The sequence below is a fragment of the Pristiophorus japonicus genome, chromosome 2, assembly GCF_044704955.1.
Source record: "Pristiophorus japonicus isolate sPriJap1 chromosome 2, sPriJap1.hap1, whole genome shotgun sequence".
Classification (NCBI taxonomy): domain Eukaryota; kingdom Metazoa; phylum Chordata; class Chondrichthyes; family Pristiophoridae; genus Pristiophorus; species Pristiophorus japonicus.
This window is the reverse complement of record NC_091978.1, coordinates 155,508,475-155,524,799: the sequence shown is the minus strand read 5'-3', so window position 1 is coordinate 155,524,799 and position 16,325 is coordinate 155,508,475. Positions and strand designations below refer to the sequence as shown.

General features: G+C 43.0%; 1 long non-coding RNA gene and 4 other non-coding genes across 10 annotated transcripts; all 5 read left to right on the top strand.

Annotated features, from left to right (window-relative positions):
• The first annotated feature begins 4,237 nt into the window (after nucleotides 1–4,237).
• Nucleotides 4,238–15,141, top strand: LOC139241585 (uncharacterized). 6 transcript variants are annotated; one of them, XR_011588946.1, is made up of 8 exons: nucleotides 4,245–4,330; nucleotides 5,233–5,303; nucleotides 8,482–8,555; nucleotides 10,060–10,126; nucleotides 11,039–11,091; nucleotides 11,797–11,862; nucleotides 13,068–13,130; nucleotides 14,202–15,141. It is a non-coding gene; the product is annotated as an uncharacterized lncRNA (long non-coding RNA). The 6 variants fall into 6 exon arrangements; XR_011588943.1 differs by lacking the exon at nucleotides 11,797–11,862 and adding an exon at nucleotides 9,133–9,213; XR_011588941.1 differs by lacking the exon at nucleotides 11,797–11,862 and having other exon boundaries at nucleotides 4,238–4,316.
• Nucleotides 4,948–5,065, top strand: LOC139252966 (small nucleolar RNA SNORA26). The gene has a single exon (XR_011591760.1). It is a non-coding gene; the product is annotated as a small nucleolar RNA SNORA26 (small nucleolar RNA).
• Nucleotides 5,381–5,499, top strand: LOC139253000 (small nucleolar RNA SNORA26). Its single transcript, XR_011591793.1, has one exon. It is a non-coding gene; the product is annotated as a small nucleolar RNA SNORA26 (small nucleolar RNA).
• On the top strand, nucleotides 10,199–10,317 carry LOC139252988 (small nucleolar RNA SNORA26). The gene has a single exon (XR_011591782.1). It is a non-coding gene; the product is annotated as a small nucleolar RNA SNORA26 (small nucleolar RNA).
• LOC139252977 (small nucleolar RNA SNORA26) lies at nucleotides 11,153–11,271 on the top strand. Its single transcript, XR_011591771.1, has one exon. It is a non-coding gene; the product is annotated as a small nucleolar RNA SNORA26 (small nucleolar RNA).
• Nucleotides 15,142–16,325: the final 1,184 nt, after the last annotated feature.

Here is a 16,325-nt window from a genome sequence, read left to right as displayed (position 1 = left end):
CCAGGCATTGGGAAATTCCAAGGAACAAAAGTGCAGATCCACCTAATTCCGGGGGCGCGACCCATCCATCACAAGACGAAAGCAGTACCGTACATGATGAAAGGGTAGAGATCGAGCTAGACCGGCTGCAAAGAGAGGGCATCATCTCACCGATCGAGTTCAACGAGTGGGCCACTCCTATTGTCCCAGTCCTCAAGGGAGATGGCACTGTCAGAATCTGTGGCGATTACAAAGTAACTATCAATCATTTCTCCCTGTAGGACCAATATCCACTACCAAAGGCCGATGACTTCTTTGCAACGCTGGCGGGAGGAAAGACGTTCACGAAGCTGGATTTGACTTCAGCCTACATGACGCAGGAACTGGAGGAATCATCGAAGTGCCTCACCTGCAACAACATGCACAAAGGTCTTTTCATTTATAACAGATGCCCATTTGGAATTCGATCAGCGGCAGCGATATTCCAGAGAAACATGGAAAGCTTACTGAAGTCGTTCCCACGCACCGTGGTCTTCCAGGACGACATCTTGGTTACAGGTCGGGACACAGTCGAGCATCTGCAGAACCTGGAGGAAGTTCTTAGTCGACTCGACCGCGTGGGGCTCAGGTTAAAACGCTCGAAGTGCGTTTTCCTGGCGCCTGAAGTGGAGTTCCTGGGGAGGAGGATCGTGGCGGACGGCATCAGGCCCATCGATTCGAAGACTGAGGCAATTGAGAACGCACCGAGGCCACAGAACATGGCGGTCATTTCTAGGGCTTCTGAACTATTTTGGTAACTTCTTACCGGGTCTCAGCACACGATTGGAACCACTGCACGTCTTACTGCGTAAAGGGGGTGAATGTGCATGGGGCAAAAGCCAAGAAAATGCCTTTATAAAAGCTAGAAAACTGTTATGCTCAAACAAATTGCTTGTGTTGTATGATCCATGTAAGCGTTTGGTACTAGCATGTGATGCGTCGTCACATAGCGTTGGGTGTGTATTGCAACAAGCTAATGATTTTGGGAAATTGCAACCGGTTGCTTATGCATCCAGAAGTCTGTCTAAGGCTGAGAAAGCCTACAGCATGATTGAAAAAGTGCTAGCGTGTGTCTATGGGGTAAAGAAAATGCGTCAATATCTGTTTGGGCTAAAATTCGAATTGGAAACTGACCACAGGCCATTCATATCCCTGTTTTCCGAGAGTAAGGGGATGAATACTAATGCATCGGCCCGCATCCAGAGATGGGCGCTCACGTTGTCCGCATACAACTACGCCATCCGCCACAGGTCAGACACAGAAAAGTGCACCGATGCTCTCAGTAGGCTGCCATTGCCCACCACGGGGGTGGAAATGGCGCAGCCCGCAGATCTAGTCATGGTTATGGAAGCATTTGAGAGTGAGCAATTACCCGTCACTGCCCGGCAGATCAAAACCTGGACGAGCCAGGACCCCTTATTGTCCCTAGTCAAAAACTGTGTGCTTTACGGGAGCTGGTCCAGTGTCCCAGTGGAAATACAGAAAGAGATAAAGCTGTTTCAGCGGCGCAAAGTTGAAATGTCTATACAGGCAGACTGCCTTCTGTGGGGCAATCGAGTAGTGGTTCCCAAGAAGGGCAGGGACACCTTCATCAGTGACCTCCACAGTACCCTCCCAGGCATCGTAATGATGAAAGCGATAGCCAGATCCCACGTGTGGTGGCCCGGTATCGATGCGGACTTAGAGTCCTGCGTGCACAGATGTAATACATGCTCGCAGTTAAGCAATGTACCTAGGGAGGCGCCGCTAAGTTTATGTTTGCCACACATGGCCTACCCGATGTCCTGGTGAGCGACAATGGGCCATGTTTTGCCAGTGCTGAGTTCAAAAAATTCATGACCCGCAACGGGATCAAACATGTTACATCTGCCCCGTTTAAACTAGCATCCAATGGTCAGGCAGAGAGAGCAGTGCAAACCATCAAGCAGGGCTTGAATAGGGTAACGGAAGGCTCACTGCAGACTCGCCTATCCCGAGTCCTGCAAAGCTACCGCACGAGACCCCATTCGCTCATTGGGATCCCACCTGCTGAACTACACAAGACAAGGCTCTTGTTAGTTCACCCTGATCTACATGAACAGGTAGAGAGCAGGCGGCTTCAACAAAGTGCATACCATGATAGCGCAAATGTGTCACATGAGATTGAAATCAATGATCCTGTATTTGTATTGAATTTTGGACAAGGTCCCAAGTGGCTTCCCGGCACTGTCGTGGCCAAAGAGGGAAGCAGGGTGTTTCGGGTCAAACTTTCAAATGGACTCATTCACCGGAAACACTTGGACCAAATCAAACTCAGATTTACAGACTATCCTGAGCAACCCACTTTGGACCCTACCTTCTTTGATCCCCCAACATACACACCAGTGGCAACCAGCACTGCGGTTGGCCACGAAGCAGAACCCATCATCCACAGCAGCCCAGCAGGACCCACCACACCAGGCAGCCCAGCAAGGCCAGCTGCACAGCAGCCCAACGAGAGCCCAACAGTTGATTCACCAACACCAGCTTTGACACCGAGACGATCAACCAGGGCAAGAAGGGCCCCAGATCGACATACCTTGTAAATAGTTACATTGTTGACTTTGGCGGGGGGGGGGGGGGGGGGGGAGGGGCGAGTGTTGTTATATATGTAAACTTGTATTTACTCTGTACAGCCACCAGAGGGCTCATCCCCTGGAGTCCCAAGGGATTTGGGAGAACAGGTATTTAAGGAGGCCTCACAGGTTGGAGAGGCACTCTGGAGGCCTGCAATAAAAAACTAAGGTCACACTTTATTTTGAGCTCACAGTGTTCAGTCTGACTCTTTCTCCATACATAACAGTGGACATATAGGATTAAGACATTGAAAGGCTGAAAATCCATACTACATCTACTGCATTTCCTTTATCCAATCTGTCATTTCTTTAAATAAAAAAACTATTACATTTAGTAAACATGATTGTCCTTTGGAAAATCTATGCTGGCGGTCCTTGATTAACGCAATCATTTCTAAATGCTCACCGATTTTAGTTGAATTATGGATTCTAAGTTTGCCCACAACTGATGATAAACTAACTGGCCATCTGACCTGCTGAGTGCTTTTATTTCAGATTTCCAGCATTTGCCATATTTTACTTTTTTGATAAAGAAACTGGTCCATAGTTAATCCTTTAAAAAAATCTTCCTTCAGTAATTCTGTTATATAATATACTCTCCAGACTAACTGCACCATTTCCAAATGTAAGGAGGATTGGGAAATTGTGGCCAGAGCCTCTGCTGTTTCCTCTCAGCCTTTTTCCTCCAGGGGGGGGCGTGCCTATTTTTGGGTGACACTGGGTTGACATCAAAATAATTCTGCAAGTGCCATCTCGTGATGATGTACAACCAATAGCCTGCTCCAATGTGCTCGCAGGCCGGGGGCCGGAAGGAGCAGTGTGGCGGCATACCACTCCAGGGAGCAGCATGTGCTGGAGCAGGAGAGCGACAGCAGTGAAGAGGAACGTCATCAAGATCCAGGTCGGTGTTTGGAGTACAGCAGGAGCGGCGAGGTTGGGGCGAAGCAGCAGCGAGAGATTGTAGAGGGACGTGATCGGGGCCCAGAAGAGCTGAGGGCCCAGGGGCAGCACGGACCAGCCCACACTGCGATATGTGTGCGCGCTAGGTCCATGCAGCAGAGCTTGTCTCCAGTCGTCTTGGTTAATCCTTGCCACTGGACCAAGCCCTAGCTCTGTCAAGCCCGTGTGGTGGCGGGTGTGCAACGACCACCACACGTTAAAAAAAATCCACGCACAGACATCTTCCACCCCTCAAGATGTAGTTCGTGACCTGGAATTTTAGGTCCTTCATTGAAACACCTGTGAACTTTTTGACGTGGAAGCAAGTCATCCTCGGGACTGCCTATGATGATGACAACTAATAGAAAAATGTTAATATAATTTGAACTAAAATGGATACTTATAATTTAAATCATACTATTGTTGTCTGTGTCACCCAGATACTCTATTCCCTGCAATGCCCACCGGTCGCGGAAGATGACTTATGCATCTTGAGTTCTGGTAATTTTTTTTGTCAAAGTGCCAGCTAACACACGAGAAAAGCAAACTGGCCGCCTAACCTGCTGGAGCAGGTAATGGAGGGGCTGCTGCAGCCTGTCAATCGCGTCCGCCCCGAGCCAGCGCCGTCACAGGAGGCAGGGCCACGTAACCCCGCCCACCACAGCACACGGCGGAGGCGGGGTTAACGTGACCCCGCCCATCCACGAACCATAAGAGGAGGCGGAGCACAGGCGCCCAGCCCTTTCTCTCCCTACGGCGATGGCGGTTAGTAGCGAGTTGTGAGTACGCTCGTGTTCCCGAGATTGTTGTTCGCACGGACTTAAATCCGAGCCGCTTCTCGGTGCTGGTGTGTCCCGGGCTCTGTCTGTCTGTGTGTGTGTGTGTGTGTGTGTGTGTGTGCGCGGCGGCGGCGGCACCGGCACCGGATCGTGACTAACCGGTGGATCAGATAACACGAGGCCGCCTGCTCGGGACACACGGCCTCGGCCTGACCCGCTGAGATTTCCAGCATTTTTTGTTTTATTAACTGGTAATTATACTTTTTACTGGTTGTGGGTTGGCCGTCTTGTTTCCCTGCATAACTACATTTTAAATGTAATTTAGACGGGCCATAATGCAAGGCCCAGATTTGATGCCTGGTTTTTGCTGAGTTGGTAAATCTCAACTCGGTCAGCGGTAGAGCCTCAGCATGGATCAACGTAAAAAGGAAATGAATCTTGTTTTTTTTTAGCAGCCCAATTTATTCTCTTGGGTCAGTTGGTTTTAAAGTGGTATGTTTTGTTTTTATATACAGGAAATGTATGGGATCTATTGTATTGATGAATGGCTACTTCAATATTAATTAATCAACTGGATCCACCGTTTGGTATAAATGTCCATGTGTCCCTTTTCAGCTTTGCCCATCTAAGACGGGCAGTGTCTTAGGTGGCCAACACATAAGGGTAGATAATTTTCTCTCTCAAACCCAAAGCAAAAGGGTCTTGTTGCTTTGGATCCTGTCGGGAGTAACATTTTTCTATTTGTCCTTAGTTCATTATTGCAAGCTAACGTTTAAATCAAATTGCATCTTGTAGATTCAAATGCAAGATTTCCAGATTAATAGTCATTTTGTTGAATTGATTGAAAACAGGAATCTACCAAATTTGTATCATATCTGTAACTTTATTTTCTCCGTTTGCAGAGGAATGGAATAAACAGAATCTGGAATGAGGATGGGCGTAAGCAACATATATCTGGAAAATGTGCCATGAGGTATGGTGGGGTGGGGCCAGGTGAATTGTATGCCTCAAAGGTTTGGATTCTGTTACTTTGCCTCCCCCCTTCCATCATTGTCCATCTAAGACAGGCAATGTCTTGGGTGACCAACACAGGAGGGTAGATCATTTTCTCACTCAAACCCAAAGCAAATGGACTGTCGGTGCTTTGGATCCTGTCGTGAGGAACAGATGTATTCTGTTATGAACAGTAATTATCTTTAAAAAAAAATAGAATAACTGTTCAAACTCTGTGGAGTTCACCTTAACAAACTGAGATAAGAACATAAGAAATAGGAGCAGGAGTAGATCATATGGTCCTTTGAGCCTGCTCTGCCATTCATTAAGATCATGGTGTATATTTTATCTTAGCTCCACTTTCCTGCCTGATTCTCCATATTCTTTGATTCCCCTAGAGTCCAAAAATCTTACCAACCTCAGCCTCGAATATACTCTAGGACTGAGCATCCATAGCCCTCTGGCATAGAAAATTCCAATGATTTACAACCTTCTGAGTGAAGACATTTCTCCTCTTTGGTCCTAAATGGCCTACCCCTTATCCTGAGACTATGCTGCCTAGTTCTAGATTCTCCAATTAGGAGAAACAGCATCTACCCTATCAAGCTCTCAAGAATTTTAGACATTTCAGTGCGATCCCCTCTTTTTTAAACTTGAGTATAGATTCAATCTAATCTCATAGGACAACCTTCTGCACTGCCTCTAAGGCAAGTATATCCTTCCTCAGATAAGGAGACCAAAACTATGCACGGTATTCTAGGTCTGGTCTCAACAAAGCTCTGTACAATTGTAGCAAAACGTCCTTGCTCTTGTACTCCCAACACCCTTGTATTAAAAGGCCAACATGCCGTTTGCCTTCCTAATTACTACACCTGCATGCTAACTCTGCATTTCCTGTACGAGGACATCCAAATCTTTCTGAACCCCAACATTTCATAGTTTCTCACAATTTCAAAAATATTCTGTTTTTCTATTCCAACCAAAGTGAGTAACCTCATTTCCCCACATTATACAGGTATTCCCATCTGCCACCTTACTGCCCACTCACTTAACTGGTTTATATCCCTTACCAAACTCTGCTGTCTTCACAGCTTACTTTCCTACCTAGCTTTGTATCATCAGCAAACATGGGTACTTAAGAAATAGGAGCAGGAGTAGGCCATTTGGCCCCTCGAGTCTGCACTGCCATTTAATAAGATAATGGCTGATCTTCTATCTCAACACCACTTTCCTGCACTATCCCCATATCACTTGATTCCCTTAATATCCCAAAATCTATTGATCTGTCTTGAATGTACTCAACGACTGAGCCTCCACAACCCTCTGGGGCAGAGAATGCCAGCGATTCATTACCCTCGAGTGCAGAAATTTCTCCTTATCTCAGTCCTAAATGGCTGGCCCCTTATTCTGAGACTGTGCTCCCTGGTTCTGGACTCCCCAGCCAGGGGAAACATCCTCCCTGCACCTGTCAAGCCCTGTAAGAATGTTTCAATGAGATCACATGTCATTCTTCTGTTGAGGGAGTGCAGTGAAGGTTCGCCAGACTGATTCCTGGGATGGCAGGACTGACATATGAAGAAAGACTGGATCGACTAGGCTTATATTCACTTGAATTTAGAAGAATGAGAGGGGATCTCAGAAACATGTAAAATTTTGATGGGGTTGGACAGGTTAGATACAGGAAGAATGTTCCTGATAGGGAAGTTCAGAACCAGGGGTCACAGCCTAAGGATAAGGGGTAAGCCATTTAGGACCGAGATGAGGAGAAACTTCTTCACTCAGAATTGTGAACCCCTGTGAAATTCTCTACCACAAAGTTGTTGAGGCAAGTTCGTTAGATATATTCAAAAGGGAGTTGGATGTGGTCCTTGCGGCTAAAGGGATCAAGGGGTATGGAGAGAAAGCAGGAATGGGGTACTGAAGTTGCATGATCATATTGAATGGTGGTGCAGGCTCGAATGGCCTGCTCCTGCACCTATTTTCTATGTTTCTAAACTCTGTCCAATGAGAAATTGTTTTCACTCTGCCGTCCCGTTTCTCCCCCTGCCTGCCCCTCAATCCCAGAAATCAGTCTGGTGAACCTTCGTTGCACTCCCTCTTCCTTGGGTAAGGTGTCCAAAACTACACAATACTCCAGGTACGGTCTCATCCGGGGGGGGTGTGGTGGTCTATGAGCGATTGCTTAGTTAGTCAAGAGACATGCAGTTTCTCATCCCTGCAGGGCCTTGCCCCTTCATCTCTAACCTCTTACAGCCCTCTGAGAACTCTGCAATCTCCCTCCCTGCCTACACCCAACCACCGGCAGTCCTGCCTTTGCATCGACTTTAAAAGAAAGACTCGCATGTATATAGTGCTTTTCATGACCACCGGACGGACGTCCCAAAGCGCTTTACAGCCAATGAAGGACTTTTTTTGTAAAGTGTAGTCACTATTATAATGTAGGAAAAGCGGCAGCCAATTTGCACACAACAAGCTCCCACAGACAGCATTGTGATAATGAACAGATTATCTGTTTGTGATGTTGATTGAGCGATAAATATTGGCCCCAGGACACCAGGGGGAACTCCCCCCTACATTACACTCAATCCCTTCATTTTAGTAATTAATGTAGATTGTAAGTAGCTGAGACCCAAGCACTGGTCGGCACCCCACTAGTAACAGCCTGCCAACCTGAAAACAACCTGTTTATTACTACTGTTTTGTGTCCTTTAACCAATCCTCTCTCCACATTTTGTGTTTCAATTGACTACCATTAGAATTGCAAAGCTCTGGGTGAAACCTTGCTTGTGTGTGTTCTATAGGTAGTTTTATGTTGGTGACCGTTGTACTATTGTAGGCCAGTTTGGACTTGTTTCTGAATGGAGAGCTGTGGATGTCATAAATTTCATGACTGCAGGTATGTGACCTGAGCTATGTTCTGACATGCTCTGTGCCGAGCTCAACCAAACAGAAATCCATAAAACTTTACCATAACATGTGCTGAGTGCTAAACAGTTACATACAGTTGAAAACCCTGGTAAATAGTTGAAAATAGACAACAGGCATCACATGGAACTGTTGGAATTTGATGCACACAATATTTAAACCAAGAATTTTTAGTGGTGTGTTAACTCCATATTCTTCACTGGTGACCTGATTTTTTTTTTGTGTTTACACAGGCAGTACATACATTTGATAGGAGTGGTGAATATGATCAGAATGTCTTAAAGTTGGATGAATACTGTACAGTGAGGTATGAATGGTCACATTTGTTTTTAGAAATGCTGCTTGCTTAACAAGTGTATGAGTCATGTCAGAGGAAAGATTCCAGGTTTGATTCTTGGTCTTATGGGTTAGCTGGTCCAAGCCAATGTGGCAGTAAGGCCTTCCATGCCCCTGGGTTAGGGTGGAGAAAATTAATCTGGGTTCTCTCCCTGATCACTATCCAAAGTTAAGCTTCTTGATAAGTATGTGGATAGTTGTTAGTTGAGGATAAGATTGAATTCTCCTTGGTGCCCCTTGCTGACACTTATGAGAACTAGCCACTTGTGTAAGGTACCAGATGTCCAGTGTCTGGAAGTCTACCCAGTAAATGTCTGCCGTTGAAGGAAGAGAAGAGATGGGGGAACAATTGGCGAGGAGGAAAAATTTCTGTTCTCCTCCATATGCTACTTTCTAGATGTGACATTTAAGACCAATGGAGTAGGACAGATCATTTTTCTCTCCAATCTAAAGCAAAATGTATACCTGGAAAAATAAGAGTTATGGGAAGAAGAAAAATTCAAATATCTGAATGCATCAAAAAGCTCTTATTTCTTTGCTCCTTCCAGCTTTGCCCATTAAAAACAGTGGCCCTGAATTTCCAGTCCCTACAGGAGTGTATGATGTGCACATGCAAGTTCCGGGTTTAGGTATGCGAAGCCTCTTGACCGATTGCATGCATCCCAGAAGTAAAGGACTTCCGTGGATGGAGAGTTGGGCTATTCACTCAGTATATGCCCTTGAAATTCTTAGGACTGACAAAAGCAGGTGCATGGCCTGCTTTTATTAGTGCAAGACTTTTTAAAGGACAATTTTTTTTGAATTCAATAATTCAAACATTTAAATAAGGTAAGCTTATTTTTAGACCCTTAATATGTAAATTTATTCAAAATTAATTTTTTGTTTTTAAAAAAAATTGAATTCCATTTTGATTTTAAATACATGATTTTTAATTTTTTTAAAGTTCTTGTGTGTTTTGGAGGTATTCCCATTCATACTTATGGTGAGTTCCATGGACCTCACCATAAGTATGAATGGGGATCTCCCTACTTTGGTTGAGTCTGCCCACGTTGTTCCAGGGATGCATACAAAGTGTTTAGGTCCCTGAGATATGCAGGCCTTTGTGTAGAGGCCTAGGACCACAAATCTATGTACCTCTGGGATCACCAGGTAAATTCAGACATTTTTCAGGTCGGAAACCTTCGACCGCAATTTCTGGGCCAGTATCTTAAATGCCCAACACAAAGGGGAAGATAATATTCTCTCAAACCCAATGCAAATGGATTGTCGATGCTTTGGAACTTGTCGGGAGGAACATCTTTCTTTCTAGTTGTCCTTCTTAATTCATCATTACAAGCCAGCTTTTAAATCAAATAACATCTATGAAGATTCAAATCCAAGATTTCCAGATTCATTGTAATTTCTTGAATTGATTACGAAGACCTAAATTTGGTAGTTTGCTATTAAATCTGCAACTTTATTTTCTCCATTTGCAGAGGAATGGAATAAACAACCAGAAATGAGTGGGCATAAGAAACATACATCTGGAAAATGTGACATGAGGTATGGAGGGGCAGGGCCGAGTGAATCAGGTGTCTCAATTTGGATTTTGTTGCTTTGCCTCCCCTTCCATCATTGCCCATATAAGACGGGCAGTGTCTTAGGTGGCCAACACAGGAGGGTAGATCATTTTCTCTCTCAAACCCAAAGCAAACGGACTGTCGGTGCTTTGGATCCTGTCGTGAGGAACAGATGTATTCTGTTATGAACTGTAATCTTGGGAGGGGAAAAAATAGAATAACTGTTCGAAGTAGAGTGCAAAGTTCACCGTAACTAACTGAGATCTTGTGTTTTGGATAACTATCAGACTTTGCAAAGCACTGGGTATCCTCTATGGGGTTTTCATCATTTTGACCTGGTTTGATATCCCTGCCATTGGATAACTGCTGATGCAAATGAACATTGTCCACTTGTTCAGGATATCAGAAGGAGCCCAGCGACCTTGGAATTGTGCTCAGATAGGTGTTGACAGCTGAAGAAGGGAGGAAATTGGTCAAGAGAACAAAAAAATTGTGTTCTCTTGTTGAAGTGCTACTTCAAATTGCCCTATGTAGCTAATGCAGAAGGCCAGATCACTTTCTTCTAAATATAAAGCCTGAGGTTGTACCAGGGCTTTAGATCCTGTTCAAAGGAAGATTATCATCTGCTAATACTTTGTTGAATTTAATGCATTATTACAGGCAAGATTTTAAAATCAATAACACCTGCACAGATGAATTTGGAAGTGTAAAATCTCCATCTGTTGAAAAAGTATTGAAACATAGAAAATAGGTGCAGGAGTACGCCATTCGGCCCTTCGAGCCTGCACCGCCATTCAATGAGTTCATGGCTGAACATGCAACTTCAGTACCCCATTCCTGCTTTCTTGGAAGTATATTGTAAATTTTAAATAACATTTTGTAAATTTTTTCTCAGGAATGGATTAAACTAAGGAAATGCTTAAATAGTACACCTGGAGAAACATTGAGGTATGTGAAGGGATCAAATACTTCCATGCATTGAAAGCCTTGTTCTGTACCCCTTCCAGCTTTGCCCATTTAAGACCGACTGTGTCTTAAATGGCCAACACAAAGGGGAAGATGATATTCTCTCTCAAACCCAAAGCAAAGGGATTGTCAGTGCTTTGGATCCTGTCGGGAGAAACATTTTTTTCATCATTGCTCATACTTAATGCATTTTGCAAAGAGAATGTTTACAAAGCAACGTTACCAGTTAAAATAGTTTAAAAAAAAATAAAGACTTACATTTGTATAGCACCTCATCAGTTCTCCCAAACTCCGATTATTTTTCAAGCACGGTGACGTTATGTAGGCAGATATAGCAGCATGATCCTGCAAATAGCAGAGATGAGTAACCTTTTTTACATTTTTTGAGAGTGGACTCTTGTCCAGGGAAATGACTGGCTGAACCATTGCAAAAGAGAAATGTCCCAGGATTTACTCCTGCTCTTTGAGTTTGTTGATCTCAGCTGATGCACTGGTTAGAGCACTAGTTACCTTTCCAAGTTTGGGGGGCGGTGGGGGAGAAAATTGACTGAGGTTCCTGCTTCTAATTGCTGTCCAGTTAATCCTGATTTCTGTGCATGGAGATCAAGTAAGAATAGAAGGGAGGGAGAACATTGGTCATGGGAGCAAAAGAAAGGAGTTTTCTTATCTGCACTTTATTTTTCTCAGGAAAGGAATAAACTGAATCATTAACAAAGCAATGCTTAAGAAATTGCACATCTGGAGAAATGATGGGTGAGGGGGGTTGTCAAACACTTGAAAACATTGAAAATCTCACCCATTCCAGCTTTCCGCATCTGTTTTAAATTGCCGACAAAGGGGGAGATAATTGACACGATTTTGCGGCCAATGGCGGAAATCTTCATTGCCCTTGCAGCTGCCCAGACTCTTGAGCTTTTGCGTGGCAACTTACGATGATTGGAGATCTTTTTTTTGCGTAGCGCCCTCTACAGGCCACCTGTGGTGCGTAAACCGAGCAAGAAACAGTCTGTCTCTTCAATCAGACTCACTCATGTATAAGTAAGATTATTTAATTCAATGTAAAATCATAAGTAGAAAACAAAAGAAACATGGGATTAAGAGAGATAGAGACAAAAAGTAATTTTAAAAATGTTAAACTGCAACAATGCTTAAAATCTGAAGGAATGAGATTCCATACTTGTAGAAGTAAATTTTCAGTGCCAGAGAGGTTGCTTGGCAGTAATTAAGACTATTCACATAAATAGGAGCAGGAGTAGGCCAGATGGCCCCTTGAGCCTGCAGGCATCAGGTCTCAAAAACATCAGTATTTTGCACACAGCGAGTTGCTTTTGAAGTGCAATGACTTTTTGTAGGCAGATGTAGCACCAAGATCTTGCAAAGCAGTTGATCTGTTTTTTAGTATACTGTTGTGCCTGTCCAGGACTCGTTGAAAACGAAGGCTCAGGTTTGGCCCTGCTTTGTAATGAGTTTGTTAATCTCCGCCTATGCTGTGGTAATGGCACCGTTGCCTTCAGTGTCCCTGAACGCACTGTAGCAGATAAATGGGCATCTGCAAAGGAGATCATCTCTGACAATGCACTGGTGTCCGTCTGCATTATATGCTTCAACCCAAAGATTGGCTTTAAATCACGACCACCTAGCTCCTAATAATCCTGTTCCATCATTGGACAGCTTCTAAGAAAGACCAGCTGTTTGGTGGCCAATACAGAATGGGTGGAATCTCTAAAATTCAAAGCAAAAAATGTTGGTGTTTTGTATCCCAACTGGAAAGTCCCTTTTATTCTTGCTGTAATTTGAAAGAAAAGTGCCACCTCCTGTGCAGTTTAAAGTACATTTTTTCTATTCTAGTCTTGGAAATAATTTAAAAAAGAAATCAGAGTTTGACCAAATTAGTTGAACAGATTAATGTTATTTGTGCAGCAGCTACAGTATCAATAAATTGTATTTGTTTATTTTAGGGAATTCCAGGAGCAGGAATTGGCATAAATGTCAGTACATCTGGAGAATCATTTTACTTTCGGGTACGGAAAAACACTTGGAATTTGTACAAGTAACGTTCTAATGTTTTTTTAAATCATAAATTATGTATCATACTCGTTTTCAAACTTTTAAATTTGTGATTGGAGTTATTTCTCCGTCCTTGTCAGGCAGGAGCTTAATCAGCAGTGCAAATGTATGACCTGATGCATAGAATTGAAGTGATAATTGTTTCTTGTACAGTATGCAATCATGAATTTTGTAAAACTACTCAAACTTTTCACATTCATAGGAAGAATATTCATATTGTTTCTGTGATTTGCTTGTTAAAGTAACATTTGGCCATATATTCCAACTGTAACCAATGACGAGTCTATTCATAGAACACAGCACAGAATGAGATCATTTGGCCCATGTCTGCCAGCTCTTCAATAGAGCTATCCAATTAGTCCCACTCCCCTGCTCTTTCCTCGTATCCCTGAAAATGTTTCCTTTTCAAGTATAGATCCAATTCCCTTTTGAAAGTTACTAACTATGCTTGTAATAATTGTTCCAATTAAACATTTTTATTTAGATATGTAAAGTTTGCCACTGTTCAGAAATATCATGTACATTTATGCAGGCAACGGCCTTTTTGCATGCAATAAGATCTGACAAGTAGCAACAAGGTAACCAATTAATCTGGTGTTTGAGGAAGTATGAAATCAAATTAGAAAAACTTTGAAATAATGCCATGAAATCTTTAATGCTCAACAGTTTGTCCTATCCAGTGCATTTGAGTTAGTGTAGTATATGTGCTGTAGTCTTGGAGTAGAGCATGAACTCTCAATCTTGAGTTTGAGGCAAGCATGCTACCATTTTGAGTTTTGAGACCTCCCATCTGGTGGGAACAGGACAGTCGTGCTCCAAAAATGGGGGGGGAGGGAGTGACAACACCCTGTTCTTGCCTTCACTGGTTGTGGACCATGATCATTAGGAACAGCTACAGAATTTATATTTTTTAATAACTAGTGTAGATAAGAATGTAACTTATTCCTTCTGATTTGTCATGTCAAAATAACTTTAGTGTGTTTGAAAAAAATTGTGTTTTTGATTTGTGAAAAATCTTTTTGCAGGAATAGAACATTCAAGGAATTGATACTTGGCATTCTTGAACACTACTTGTCTGGATTTTGATCACCATTGTCCTTGTACTTACTGGCTTCATCCATGTAATGTTTTATAATTTCTGTAATTTATGATTTGCAACAATAAAAGGATGATGGGTGCAAAGAATCAGAATGCATTAAACTTTCCTTAAAGTTAATTAATTTGCCAACAAAAACTAATGTGGGATATACCCAAAAGTGGAAAGTATAGAAAGGCGTACAGGTTGACCCTCCGTTATCCAGAACCACCCCTCATCCAGAACCATTCCTGGCCATCGGGGGTGGCGCATGCACAGAACTCTGACATGAACAAATTGAAGTCCTTTCTCGCTGCCGACTTCTGCAATCACTGGCCTCTTTTCCGCCCCCCACCCCCCCCGCAACTATGATCTCTCTGCCGCACTCGCTAGCCAGCCAGCCTGTCCCGATATCCCCTTGTTTAGTACCTGTACCATCTAATTTACTGTAACTACCCCTCGTCCAGAAAAATCCCTTATCCAGAACAGGCCAGGTCCCAAGGGTTCCAGATAAGGGAGGTTCAACCTGCTTGGAAACTATGGAGCTTCTCTCAGCCATTATTTTAAAATGCCCTTCTGCTGAGTTACTGGATTGCCCTGGAATAATATGGAGAATGCTGAAATAAACAGAAGTTGTTTAATCCATTACTAGTTAGCTTATCTACATTTGCTCCTCCAAAATGAGGGGCATTTATTAACATAAACCTCACGCTATTGCAAGATGTTGATGTATCTTGTTTGATAGGGCAGTGCCACCCTGCGTCATGTTATAAAAAAGTATTTTTATGTTGTGAATCTTCAGGAGAGCTGTACAAAATGGAGGTTGAACGTATTGGGAAAATCAAAATTCTTGTAAGACAATAAATAAAAAGCTTTTTATTGGCAGATAATGGTGTGTCTCTAAGATTGTGTATGAAGCTCTCTTGCTCCACATCTTTATGCTGTACAATTTACTGCAGGTGAAACATTCATTAGAATTTGCAACGGTCATAGTCATTGATCAAGTCATTAAGAAGCATGTTCAGTTACTGGAAGTAAATGGGCTGAAGCCAAAACAATCACTTAAGTACCTGAAGCAGCTGGTGTCCATGCACCTTCTAGACATAAATTTGAAATTTACATCAGTGATGTTTGTATAGACAGAAAGCCAGAATGAATTGCCAGATGAGTTACTTGAAAAGAATGAACACTGTTTAAAAAGATCATGAGGGGAAAAATAGTGGCTGTGCACGATGTCATAGACAAAATTTTAATCTCCCAGCACACCTGGTATCTTTGAACAAATTGACTAATGCAATTCAAGAGCAATCTGTTGACAAAAGAGGAGTACTTAAATCAAAAGTTCTGCTAGTTGTATTTCATCACCTCTAATTTCTGCTAAATAGAACGGGCTAGAAATTCGGTTCTTGGCAATAAAGGTATTTTTTTTGCCAAAATTACCATTGCCATTATCGGGCTGTAAATTCAAGGTTTAATTTGCGCTGCGGTAAAAATCAGCGTTGAACCGAGGGCTGCAACACAGCTTTTTCCCTGTCTTTTTTTTTGTGCAAAACATGGGTGTGCACAGAGCCAAATTTTTGGCGAAGCGATTTATTGAGTTGCACGGCAGCGATCCTCCAGCGGTATTTGAAAGCCACCAAACATCACAGAAATTTCTGCCGACCAGGTTTGTGAAATAGTACCAAAAACCTGGTTGCAAAATCGCTAAATTTCCTACAATAGGTTTAGATGTCAGTGGAGTGTCATTGTACAATGGACTTTCCGAATTCACAAGTTGAGTATGTTGCACACAAGGCATTTTGAATGTCTGCAATCCAAAGAAAGGGTAAGTGTAGCTGGGTTTTCCCTGCCACATTTGGCATGAAGTTTGATTTCCTTTGTCGTGGACAGCATTCACTTCGAAAACATGGTTGATGCCCCAAAATACTGTTTTTTGCAGAGTACTACTTGTCAGTCATCAAAGGTAAGTCAATATATTAGGAAAGCCATAATGCCAGCTTGGGTTGTGATTCATTTCCTAAGTCAGAGAAGATAGATACCAACAATAGAGTTGTGCTCCATTACTGTACAGTCC